Below are 10,651 nucleotides of genomic sequence, written 5' to 3' on the forward strand. Positions count from 1 at the left end.
CAGTCCAGGGGTGCCTGGGTGGCTCAGTCGGTTAAGCTCCGACTTCAGCTCAGGTCGTGATCTCACAGTTTGTGAGTTTGAGCCCCATGTCAGGCTCTGTGCTGACAGCTCAGATCCCGGAGTCTGGTTTGGATTCTGTGTCTCTCCCTGCCCCTCCCCTTCTCATGCTCACTCTCTTTCTGTCTCAAAAAATATATAAATAAACATTTTTTTAAAAAAAAATGCTCATACACATTTATAAAAATAAAATCACTCCAAGGATTGGTTCCATTTCTGATGTCTACCTTCTATGAGAACAATAAAAACCACGGGCTCATTTCTCCTAACATGACGTCATTTCAGAGTCCTCCGTGTAGTGTTCTCCCTCACTGCAGGAGACTCAGTTTGCTTGTGTCATTATAGGTTACTTTTCAGTGAGGAAGCTTCTCATGAGCTATGTTGGATCTGTTTTAATATCTTACACATATTACCAATATCAGGCCTAGAGTCCTCTGAGAAAATTCACATTAGGTATTCTTAGAGCAGAAACACATTTGACTTTCCTTTGGAAAAGAGTTACTTGTATCCTGATAGAGGCCCAGCATGCATGCCCTTGTTCACTCATTAAATGATCCATCTAGTTATTCAACAACCATTTTGGGTACTTGTGATGTGCAAGACCCCATGCTAGGTGGCAGGAATGCCAGCAGTGAGTAGGACAGATGTGAGGCCACTTTTGGGGAGCTCGCAGAGGTGTTTCTTGAAGGCACAGGCAGTATTTGGCTTCCTTCACCGGTTCAGCCGGCTTTGCCCCGCTCATGGCCCAAGGTTGAGGGGAGTCCCAAGGATTACCCAAGGCAGGACAGTTTCCTTGCTATAGAGCAGCTGCAGCGAGTTTGGGTGCCCAGAATGCCTTTCATGTTATATAACTAAAGAGCTGGAAGGGACCTTGGACGTGGTTCCCCGACCTTTTATTATGTAAATTATATACATTATATTTACTACATAAATTAGTAAACTGAGGCCCAGAGATACTGAGAAACTTGTCCAGGATTACAGTGTGTGTGTGTGTGTGTGTGTGTGTGTGTGTTATTGTCTTAAAAAAGGGACATAAACATCATATGTTTAAATAAAATGAGTCAGAATCAAGATCATTTAAAAATGGGCTTTCTGGGGCACCTCAGTCAGTTAAATGGCCGACTTCGGCTCAGGTCATGATCTCACAGTTTGTGGGTTCGAGCCCTGCTTGGGCTCTGTGGTGACAGCTCAGAGCCTGGAACTTGCTTCAGATTCTGTGTCTCCTTCTCTCTCTGACCCTCCCCTGCTCATGCTGTCTCTCTCTCTCTCAGAAATAAATAAAACATTAAGAAAAAAAAAAAAAGCAGCAGGGCTTTCTGTAGGGCGCCTGGGTGGCTCAGTCGGTTGAGCAGCTGACTTCGGCTCGGGTCATGATCTCACAGTTCATGGGTTCGAGCCCTGCTTGGGCTCTGTGCTGACAACTCAGAGCCTGAATCCTGCTTCAGATTCTGTGTCTCCCTTTCTCTCTGACCTTCCCCTGCTCACTGTGTGTGTGTGTGTCTCTCTCTCTCAAAAATAAATAAACATTTAAAAAAAAGGGAGGGGAGCTTTCTGAGAGAAACTTAATTGGTTATGAACTCTAAGAACTTAATTTTAAAAGTAAAAGATTGTTCTGGGGCGCCTAGGTGGCTCAGCTGGTTAAGTGTCTGACTCTTGGTTTCTGCTCAGGTCATGATCTTGCAGTTTGTGGGTTTGAACCTCGAGTCGGGTTCCACGCTGACAGCTCGGAGCTTGCTTGGGATTCTCTCTCTCTCTCTCTGAGCTGTCCCTCCCCTGCTCATGCTCTCTCTCTCTCAAAATAAATAAATGTAAAAAAAAATAAATAAAAGATCATTCTGTTTGAATATTGAAGCATCAGTGTTTCCTTTGCTTTGGAACATTAAGATTTTTAAAACTTCAATTTAAAAATACATTGCTCAAAAATGGCTCATCCACTCTTTACATAAACAGTCCTGTCACTGTGGTATCACTAGAAATGGTACCTTTCAGCCCAAATCTGATTTCTGGGGTCAGGGGAGTAAGACCCTTTTGAGAGACGGCAGGGCTATTTTCCCGGGAAGTCAGGCAGTTCTGAGCCAGAGGGTCACTCAGAGACCCAGGCCCCTCGGCCACCTCTTCTGTGTGGAGTTGGGCCCTGTCCTGCCAGACGTGCTGACCTCAGAGTGACCCTTCCAAATCCACATAATCCTGTAAAGGTCAGCCCGCAAACCCATCACCAGCAGCTCCATCACAGCCTGAAAATGTCCTGGGCTGGGATGAGGGGAAGCCGGGGCCCTTTGAAACTGTCCCCACTCCTTGCCAGTAGAGATGGTCTCTTAGGTCCCGTGTGAGGGTCCGGCAGTGGTGCCTGGGGCCAGATCCTTTCCTTCCCAAGCAGGATCGTTGCAGGAAGAGGGAGTAAATTTAGAACCAGCCTGGACCAAGATTTGCTTTGTTTTCTTCTGGGGTCTACTGTGCTCCGCAAAGACGCTCCGAAGGGGTTGCTGAGCATGGTGCGCGGGGAGCGGGGAGCGCAAAGGGAATGGCAGGGAGCGAGGGGATAAACCCTAGGGGGTCTGAAGCTGGTTCCCAGACAGGAGAGTTGACCGAAGGGGGGATCAACAGAGACAAGCTTAATCCCTGTCCTCAGAGAGATCTGCCCACTGGGCTTTAGCAAAAACCTCTGTGCTTTTTTTTTTTTTTTTTTTTTTCCTGCAGAATTTAGACAAAATAGCCCTGAGCGCCATGAGGCAGGGCAGCAAAGGCCCTCCCTGAGCTGGATTGGGGCCTCCGTGGGTCTGATGAGGTCTGTGTCTGCAGGGACTGAGTGGGGCTGGCAATTGGGAACAGAGCCTAGTGTGGGAGGGAGACTTTAGTGTTTTCAGAGCTGGGGAGACTCTTAGAGATCATCTAATTCAACCTCTTCTTTTGGGGGATGGACAATAAGTAACAGAGAGAGAGCAAGACCTGCCACATTTCAAATGCAGAACTCCAGACTCCTAGATTAACCCTCTTCCCAGATCCCCAGCCTGAATGGGAGTTTAGGATTGATTTGCTTGTTCATTTGTTCATTCATTCATTTATTCATTTACTCATTCATTCATTCAGTTTTGTGCCTTGCCCTGTGTAAGATCTATGGAAGAGTCAGAGGAAACTCACCACGTTATTTTTGCACCCCAGGAACTTGAACTATAAACACACGTGCACATACACATTCGTGCATACATGTGCACATGCATGCACATGCAAACACAAGAACAATTAAATGGTGAAGAGAGCAGTACATGCTCCCGTAATGAACCATATGGACAGAGTTATAGGAGATCAAAGCATGAGGAATCAGTGTGTGCTGAGGTGAGGTCACTCTAATTCTTATTTTTTTAAATGTTTATTTATTTATTTATTTTTTTTGAGAGAGAGAGAGTACCAGCAGAGGAAGGGCAGAGAGAGGGGGAAAGAGAGAATCTGTGCTGTCAGCACAGAACCCGATTCGGGGCTTGATCCCACGGCCCTGGGATCATGACCTGAGCTGAAATCAAGAGTTGGATGCTTAACTAACCAAGCTACTCAGGTACCCTGAGGCCACTCTAATTCTTTTATTTTCTTTTTATTTATGTTTGAGAGAGAGAGAGACAGCATGAGCAGGTGAGGGTCAGAGAGAGAGGGAGAACAGAATCTGAAGCAGGCTCCAGGCTCTGAGCTGTCAGCACAGAGCCCAACGCAGGGCTCGAACCCATGAACCGCGAGATCATGACCTGAGCCAAAGCCAGAAGCTCAACCGACTGAGCCACCCAGACGCCCCTCAAAACTTAAAGAGCACTTCTTACCCTGTACCTCTGTGACTGGGTGCCCATCTTGCCCTGGCATTCACAGTGCCACAGTTGCTGGGATGGAATTGAATTGATTTGAATTGAATTGAAATGGATCTTATTTTGGGCAGAACTTGTTCCCTTGTAAGTAGGGGGTGATGGCAATAGGGGCTGAAGGAGGAAACTCAGGGGCCCTCTCTGCCTTGTGTCCTGGAGTTCAGGTCTGCCCGGAAGGCCTAGGACTTCCTCCAGGCCTTCCGCCCACTGGTGAGCTTCTGGAGGCCCCAAAGGATACAGACACAACACCGCCAGTTTCTGGACCGCCCCCATGATGGCGGGTGTCTCACGATGGGCTGCTCCAGAGCAGAGCAGTGGAAGCAATGGGAAGATACTTCCCAGCCACCTACAAGGTTCCTGTGTCAAGAGAGGAGGAGCACCCTTCGTCCCTCCCCTGCCAAATCCTTCCTGAGCGCCGGGTCAGGCACAGAGCCATGAATGGACAAGACACAGCTCTTTCTCAGTTGAAAAGACAAGGAAGTAGTATCTGGCAGGGAGAGAACAAGTGAGAGATCAATCGTGAAATGAACTTTGGCTCAGGGCAGGGGCTGGGCCGAAGGTCAGCCACAGCTGGACTTTTCTGCCCCAACAAGTCATCTGTTTAGACTGGCCATGGGGGAGCCACGTGTGGCGCTGCCATCTCTCTAAACATTTTGGGACTCATCTTGGAGACTTGCCTTTTGAGGCTCAGCACATTCTCTTAATTAGCCCCAAGGGGCAAAACTCAACCTTTTGTGGATGAGTGGGAGTTTGGGAAATAACCAAACGTCATTCATAGCATAATATAGAGAGAAGTGGAACCCCCATGTTGTACACCTGGAATTAATGTCAGCTATAACCGTTATGTGTCAATGCAAATAAAACCAATGAAAAAGAAAAAAGCCGTTCATAGCCAAAGGCAGGCCATTCGACTCAGTTTCGTTCAATTCAACAAATGTTTCTTGAGTGTCTGCAGTCTGCAAGGCTCTGTACTAGGCTCTGGGAATTAGACAAATTTCAACTCTGTTCTCCTCTACCCTGCCCTTCGTGGGCAAGATAGACACTAAATTTAAGGACAGTGAGTGCATCAAAAAGATGGGTGGGGGGGAGAAGGAGTAGCATCCTAGGCTGAAGGAACAGCATAAAGGATAATAATATTAGCCATCATTTATTGAGCACTGACTACTCATCAGACATTATTCAAAGTAGTTTATATAGATTTTCTCATTTAATTCCTCCCACAAAGATATGTGGTAGGTGCCATTATTATCCCCAAAGTATAGATGTGAAAACAAGTAGATTTCCCAATTAGTAAATAGCAAAATGGGATTTCAAACCCAGGCATTCTGGCTCCAGAGCCTACACTCTGAACCATTAAGCGAGAGAGCTTGTGTGTGCTTAAATGGGCTGGCATCATTTGAATAAAAATAACTACTTCTCAAGAGTATGGGAGGGGAGACCTTTGGAAGTGTAAATGAGTATAATCTCAGCAAAATGATGTGGCAACATGTGTGTAAAGAGTGTTAAGGGTGTGAGTGTCTCTGCACTTTGTCTTCTGGAAACTTATTCAAAGGAAATAATCAGGACTGTGCATAAAGGTACACCAAGGGGAAATGACCGAAATGTTCTTCAATAGGGATCAGTTAAATAAATTATAGCGCGGTTATGGAACAACATATTACACAGCCTTCGAAAATTAAAAATTGTCTTGTTCCTCATGGTCTGTGTCTTCAGGGTGCTTTGAGGAAGCAGCAGGATAGAAGTCTGCCAAAAGAAAGATGGGGTGGGCCCCTCCGTAGCTGGGACCCCCGGGTAGCTGTGGAGGAGGCTGGGAGGCCAGGGTGAGGTGAGGCTTGCAGGGGGGAAGTGAGACTTGGCTCCAAGTAATCCTGACCCAGGGGAGGGGCTGTGGCCAGCCAGTGGCCTGCCTGGGCCCTGGCCCTGGCTCCAGGATCTGGGTTTAAAGAGCTTTAAAAGCTTATTAAAAAGGTTCCTTAGACATCAAATGGCTCTTAAAAATCAATATTTTGGTGATTTAAGTGCAAGAGAATCAGAAACATATGGATTAAATTGCCCTCAAATTATACACATTTAAAAAAAAAAAAGTGTTGGTCTTTAGCAAGCCCCAAATATTTGAAAAACAGATAGAGATGTTTTCCTCATCTTCAGACAGAGCTCTGCTAGGTCAGCTTGAAGAGTCCCAAGAGGAGGTAAGAGGGAATGGGGCAGGGCTCAGAGGCGGACGGAGGGACACTTCTGTAGCTGGAGTCTTCCTGCGGGGGGGTGGGGGGAGGTGTGGGCAACTGTGTGTGCATGCCTGTGTGTGCGTGCCCGTGTGTGGGCATGCATGCAGGGGCACATAGGCATGTAAGGGTGAACACGGGTGCACATTCTGGGTCTGCCTGGGCCTTCCTGAGCCCGCTTCCCACAGCCAGCCTTGTCCCTCTGTGCCCTGGACACATGTATTAGTGTGTCCAGCACTGTACTCAACTTAAGGTTTGAGGTGGGTGTCCTTTTGGTTAGTCCTTCCTTGGCCTGTCCTCTCTCCCCCAGCAGCCTGGGCCCTCCTGCTTCGAATACAGGGCTGCCCATCTCTGGAAAGTTGGAGCTAGGAGGGACCCAGGCATCCCCCAGCCCAGAGGCGATCAAGCTTTTCTGGGCTGTGGGCTTGGTCTGCAGGTGAAATCTTGGGAATAAAGCCCAGTGTAACTGGTAAGACCAAAGCTTCTCTGGCCCTGATTCTCCCCCAGAGGATGCCTGGAGCTCTGAGAGCAGAGTTTGAAGACCACACACCCCATCCCAACCTCTCATTTTGCAGAGATGGAAACTGAGGCCCAAAGCAGTAGGGCTGGTGCCCCAGCAGGAGCAGAGGAAAAGCTGTCACCCACATCAGTTTAGTTTATCCCAATTGAAACCAGTAAACATTTACTGCACCCACCCCTTCTCCAGTCCCGCACGAGGTCCTGCTTGGGGAGGTGGGTGGCAGAGCCCTTGGGGCCTCGGCTTCCCAGATGGCTCTGGCTATGCAGGGCCCCCTCTGTGCTCGGCCCCACCTCTGGGAGAAGGCAGTGCATTTCAGAGTGGGCAGCCCCCACACTTGAACTCTGTGGATGGAGCTTTGAGAAGGAGATGGGCCACACCTGGAGGCCTGGGATGAGGACAGTGTGGCTCCCAAGGGATAGGATGGGGCCAGCTGGTTCCCCACCTCTAGCCCCTCCAGCCTCTATTTAGCTTTAGGCCCTTCAGGCACTGCCCCCCCAGCCCCTCCCCCACAACACTGTCTGTGGCAGAATCTGGGTTTGCTGTGTGTAGGGCAGGGTGAGAGATCAGGGCTTTGGAAGGGATGGTTGTGACTCAGCAGGCCCCTAGGGGCATCCCTTGGGGACCTTACCTCCTTGACTAGACCCAATTCTGGGCTGGGAGTTGACCCCCCACCCCATGCCCTCGTTTCTCTCTCCAAAGAACATGTTGGGTCCCCGTCACCTCTGAAGGACAACGGGCTAGTTCTCTGTTTCAGCCCCAAGAACAGCTTGGGGCTCACTGTTCTCCAGGGGCCTCAATGGTCCATTGGGCAGGCTCTGTTGTCTGTCTCCTGCACCTCTTCATGCCCTCCAGTGTCCTCTAAGGAGGCTTGTTAATTATCACAATGATTTCCACCTCAATGGGCAAGTCTCATTGGCCAGAATCAAGCTCAGGGCCCTCTCCCTCCCCTCCCCCCCCCCCCCCCCCACACACAGGGGCAGGGGAAGGAGTGTCAGAAACAGGAATGAGGGCAGGATGGATGGGGTGGGCAAAGGTCTCAGAGGGAATGGGGCCATCTGCTGGCACCGGAGATTGGGCCCCAAGGGACAGAGTGGACCACTAGTAGCTGGCCACTGGCAATGTCACTGTCATTAGGAGAGCCAAAGGAAATACACTGGCATGTCTGTTGGTCTTAGATATTCTTCACAGCCCTGTCCTCTGGGCCTTCTTCTGTGAGAGTCTGGGCCAGAGTGGGGAGACCAGGTAAAAAGTGGGGATGCACTTGGACCTGGGTAGGGGGAGGAAGCAGGGAGTGAGCTGGGGTCCCAAGGTGTCACCTGACGTCAGGGCAAGGGGTTGAGAGCTAATGATGGATTCCTGAGGACCACAGCCACCTTGGCTGGGATCAGCTGGCAGGCAGCCTGTGAAATGCAAAGCGGAAAATGAGAGGGGAAGTGAAACCCTCTCTTCAACGCCACAGAAAGGAAAGGGAGCGGAAAATGACGCCCAGCTCAAGGTTCCTATTTCCGGACACGCTTCTCCCTGTCACCTCAGCATTTGGCCCCTGGAGACACCATGCAGACAGAAGCAAGAGACTGGAGATCAGCTCCCTGGGTTGGAGCAGGCAGGCCCTGGGCTAACAGCACTCTGGCTGGGGGCTGCCTGCCCTCCACGGCACCTGACCACTGTGTCAGGTTGGGCTGGGGTCTGTCACCCCCAGAACCAAGGGAGACCATTCTAAGCATCCAGCCCATGCACCCAGGACTCCCAGTGGGGTGCTAGCCCTTGGCTGGGCTAGGGCGACCCCTGCAGCTCTGGAACATGGCCCTCACTCACCCTGCCTCCGCACCTTGGCTTCCCTACCATCCATCTTTCCTAATCTCCGCCTTCTCTCTCAGCCTATTCCCCGCCAGCTCTCTCACACACTGGATGGGTGGGAAGATAGGAAGTAGGTCTGGAAGGACACTGAGGTCTGATCTGGCACAGAGGCAGCGGTAAATCTCTCTTTGGTCCTCTTTTCTTATTTAACTCAATCTCCTTGCCTCATCCTCTCCCTGAACTACACTGATGTCTGAGTTCAGAAAGCTCCAGAGCTCTAGGCCAACACCTTCCCCCGGAGAGCCAGTCCCTTCTAGTGGCCAACTGGACATGTGGCCAAGGCCAATACACCATCCTCTCCTTGGATCACTGCCTGCCCCTTCCACTCAGCTGAGCAGACCAGAATCCTGGGGCTCACCCTTGGCAACCCTCATCCTCATCCCCCCAAGTCAGTTCATCATAATCCTCTCCTACTCCCTCCCAAATACCTCTCACATCTGTCCCCTTACCTCCATCCCTGAAGCCACAAGTCCAAGCCACTATTGTTCACCTGGATGGTGGTCACAGCCCCTCGACCTGTTCAGGCTTACTTCCCACCAGCCCTTTCCACCTGTCCAGTAGAGCGAGCTTTCTAAAATGCAAGGCCTCTCATGTCTTTCCCCTCTTAGAAGACCTGGGGGGCTCCCCATTGCCTACCCAGTGAAGCTTTGGCTTCCTGGGCCAGTAGACTTTGCCCTCGGTGACCTGGCCCATTCCTCTCCCAGCCCCTTCTCTGGCTTCTCCCTGCCTGAACCTTCTGATCCAGGCCTAGGGAACTCCTTGCTTGTCCTGGGTCCACTAGGCACTCCCTTACCTCTGTGCCTTTGCAGATGCTGTTCCCTGTGTCTGGTATGCACATCCTGGTCAGCCTGTCTCTCAGCCTCCAGCTGACCTCCTTATAACCTTGTGCCTGACTCTCCAGCACAATTGTGGCTCCCAGGACATCTCACACTACGCTGGGTCTGAGTACCACACACCAGTATTGTTCTTTGACAGTCTGAAAATTCTAGATACTCTGATACATGTGTAAGAACCCAGCTTAGTGCCTGTTAGAAGTCCATGGACCAAATGAGTGAACGAGCATGTCCAAATGGAATGCCACAGCCAACCCCTGTCTGGCCCTCCCTCCAGGAGAGGCCCCATGGGGGACAGGCTTCTGGGACACTCTATGTGCCAGATATCTACATCTGCAGAAGCAACATGTAGCCCAGCTATGGAATCTGATTTTTTTTTTTTTTTTTTAGCTTTAGGCTGTTCTAGCTTAGCCCAGATGTGGAGTGGAGAGGTTTGTGCATCCTGCTCACCTCCAACCTTGAGGGAGTTGGAGAAGAAGAGAGCAGCACCAATCTGAATGCGGGCCTCGAAGTTGATCTGGTTCCACCTATCTGAGCTATGCTGCTACTCATTTCTGTATTCATTCTACAACCATTTATTGAGTACTTACTGTGTGCGCAGCACTTTCCTGGGTGCTGGGAATGCACGGTAAACAAAATAGACCCAGGCCCTCCCTCCAGGGGTTGACAGTCCGGTAAGGGAGACTTCAAGTAGACACACGTGAAACTGACAAGTTCCCCAGGAGGAAGAGACCAGCACAGTGATGAGAAACAAACGACTTCAGACAGGGGGTGAGACAGGCCCTCTCAGAGGGGCAACATTTAAGCAGAAACCTCAGTGGAAATGAGTAACTCAGAGAGCTGAGGAGAAAGAGAGAGATGTAGGGAGGAGGCAGTCAATGTAATGGCTTGAGTGAGGCCCTGAAGCCTTCTTCAAGCCTCAGTTTGGCGGTGGGGGGAACCTGCCTCCTCACAGGGCTTAGGTGGGAATCAAAGGAGAAGGACGTGTTCAGACAGAGTCAGAGGCCATTTGATTCTGTTCCTGTGTTTATGACAAGATGGCTGCCTCCTCCTGTTCTTCCTCAGGGAGGCTCCACCTCCTTCGCCCTCCTTACAAAGCGCATCACACTGGCAAGATCTCCTTCCAGCCTTATCAGCTGCCTACGGCTCAGTATGAATAAGATAATCAGAGTCTACCAGGAGACAGCGTTTTTATAGACAGAAGAGAGGGCTGGGATTGGAGACTGAAATGTCCGTGGGAGACGAGGGCTTCCTGACGACGAATCCCTCAAGTACAAGCCCAGTGCCTGGCATGGTGCTTGGAACGGAGCAGGGACT

This window comes from Crocuta crocuta, unplaced genomic scaffold (genome assembly GCF_008692635.1).
Source record: "Crocuta crocuta isolate KB4526 unplaced genomic scaffold, BGI_CrCroc_1.0 scaffold118, whole genome shotgun sequence".
Lineage (NCBI taxonomy): Eukaryota > Metazoa > Chordata > Mammalia > Carnivora > Hyaenidae > Crocuta > Crocuta crocuta.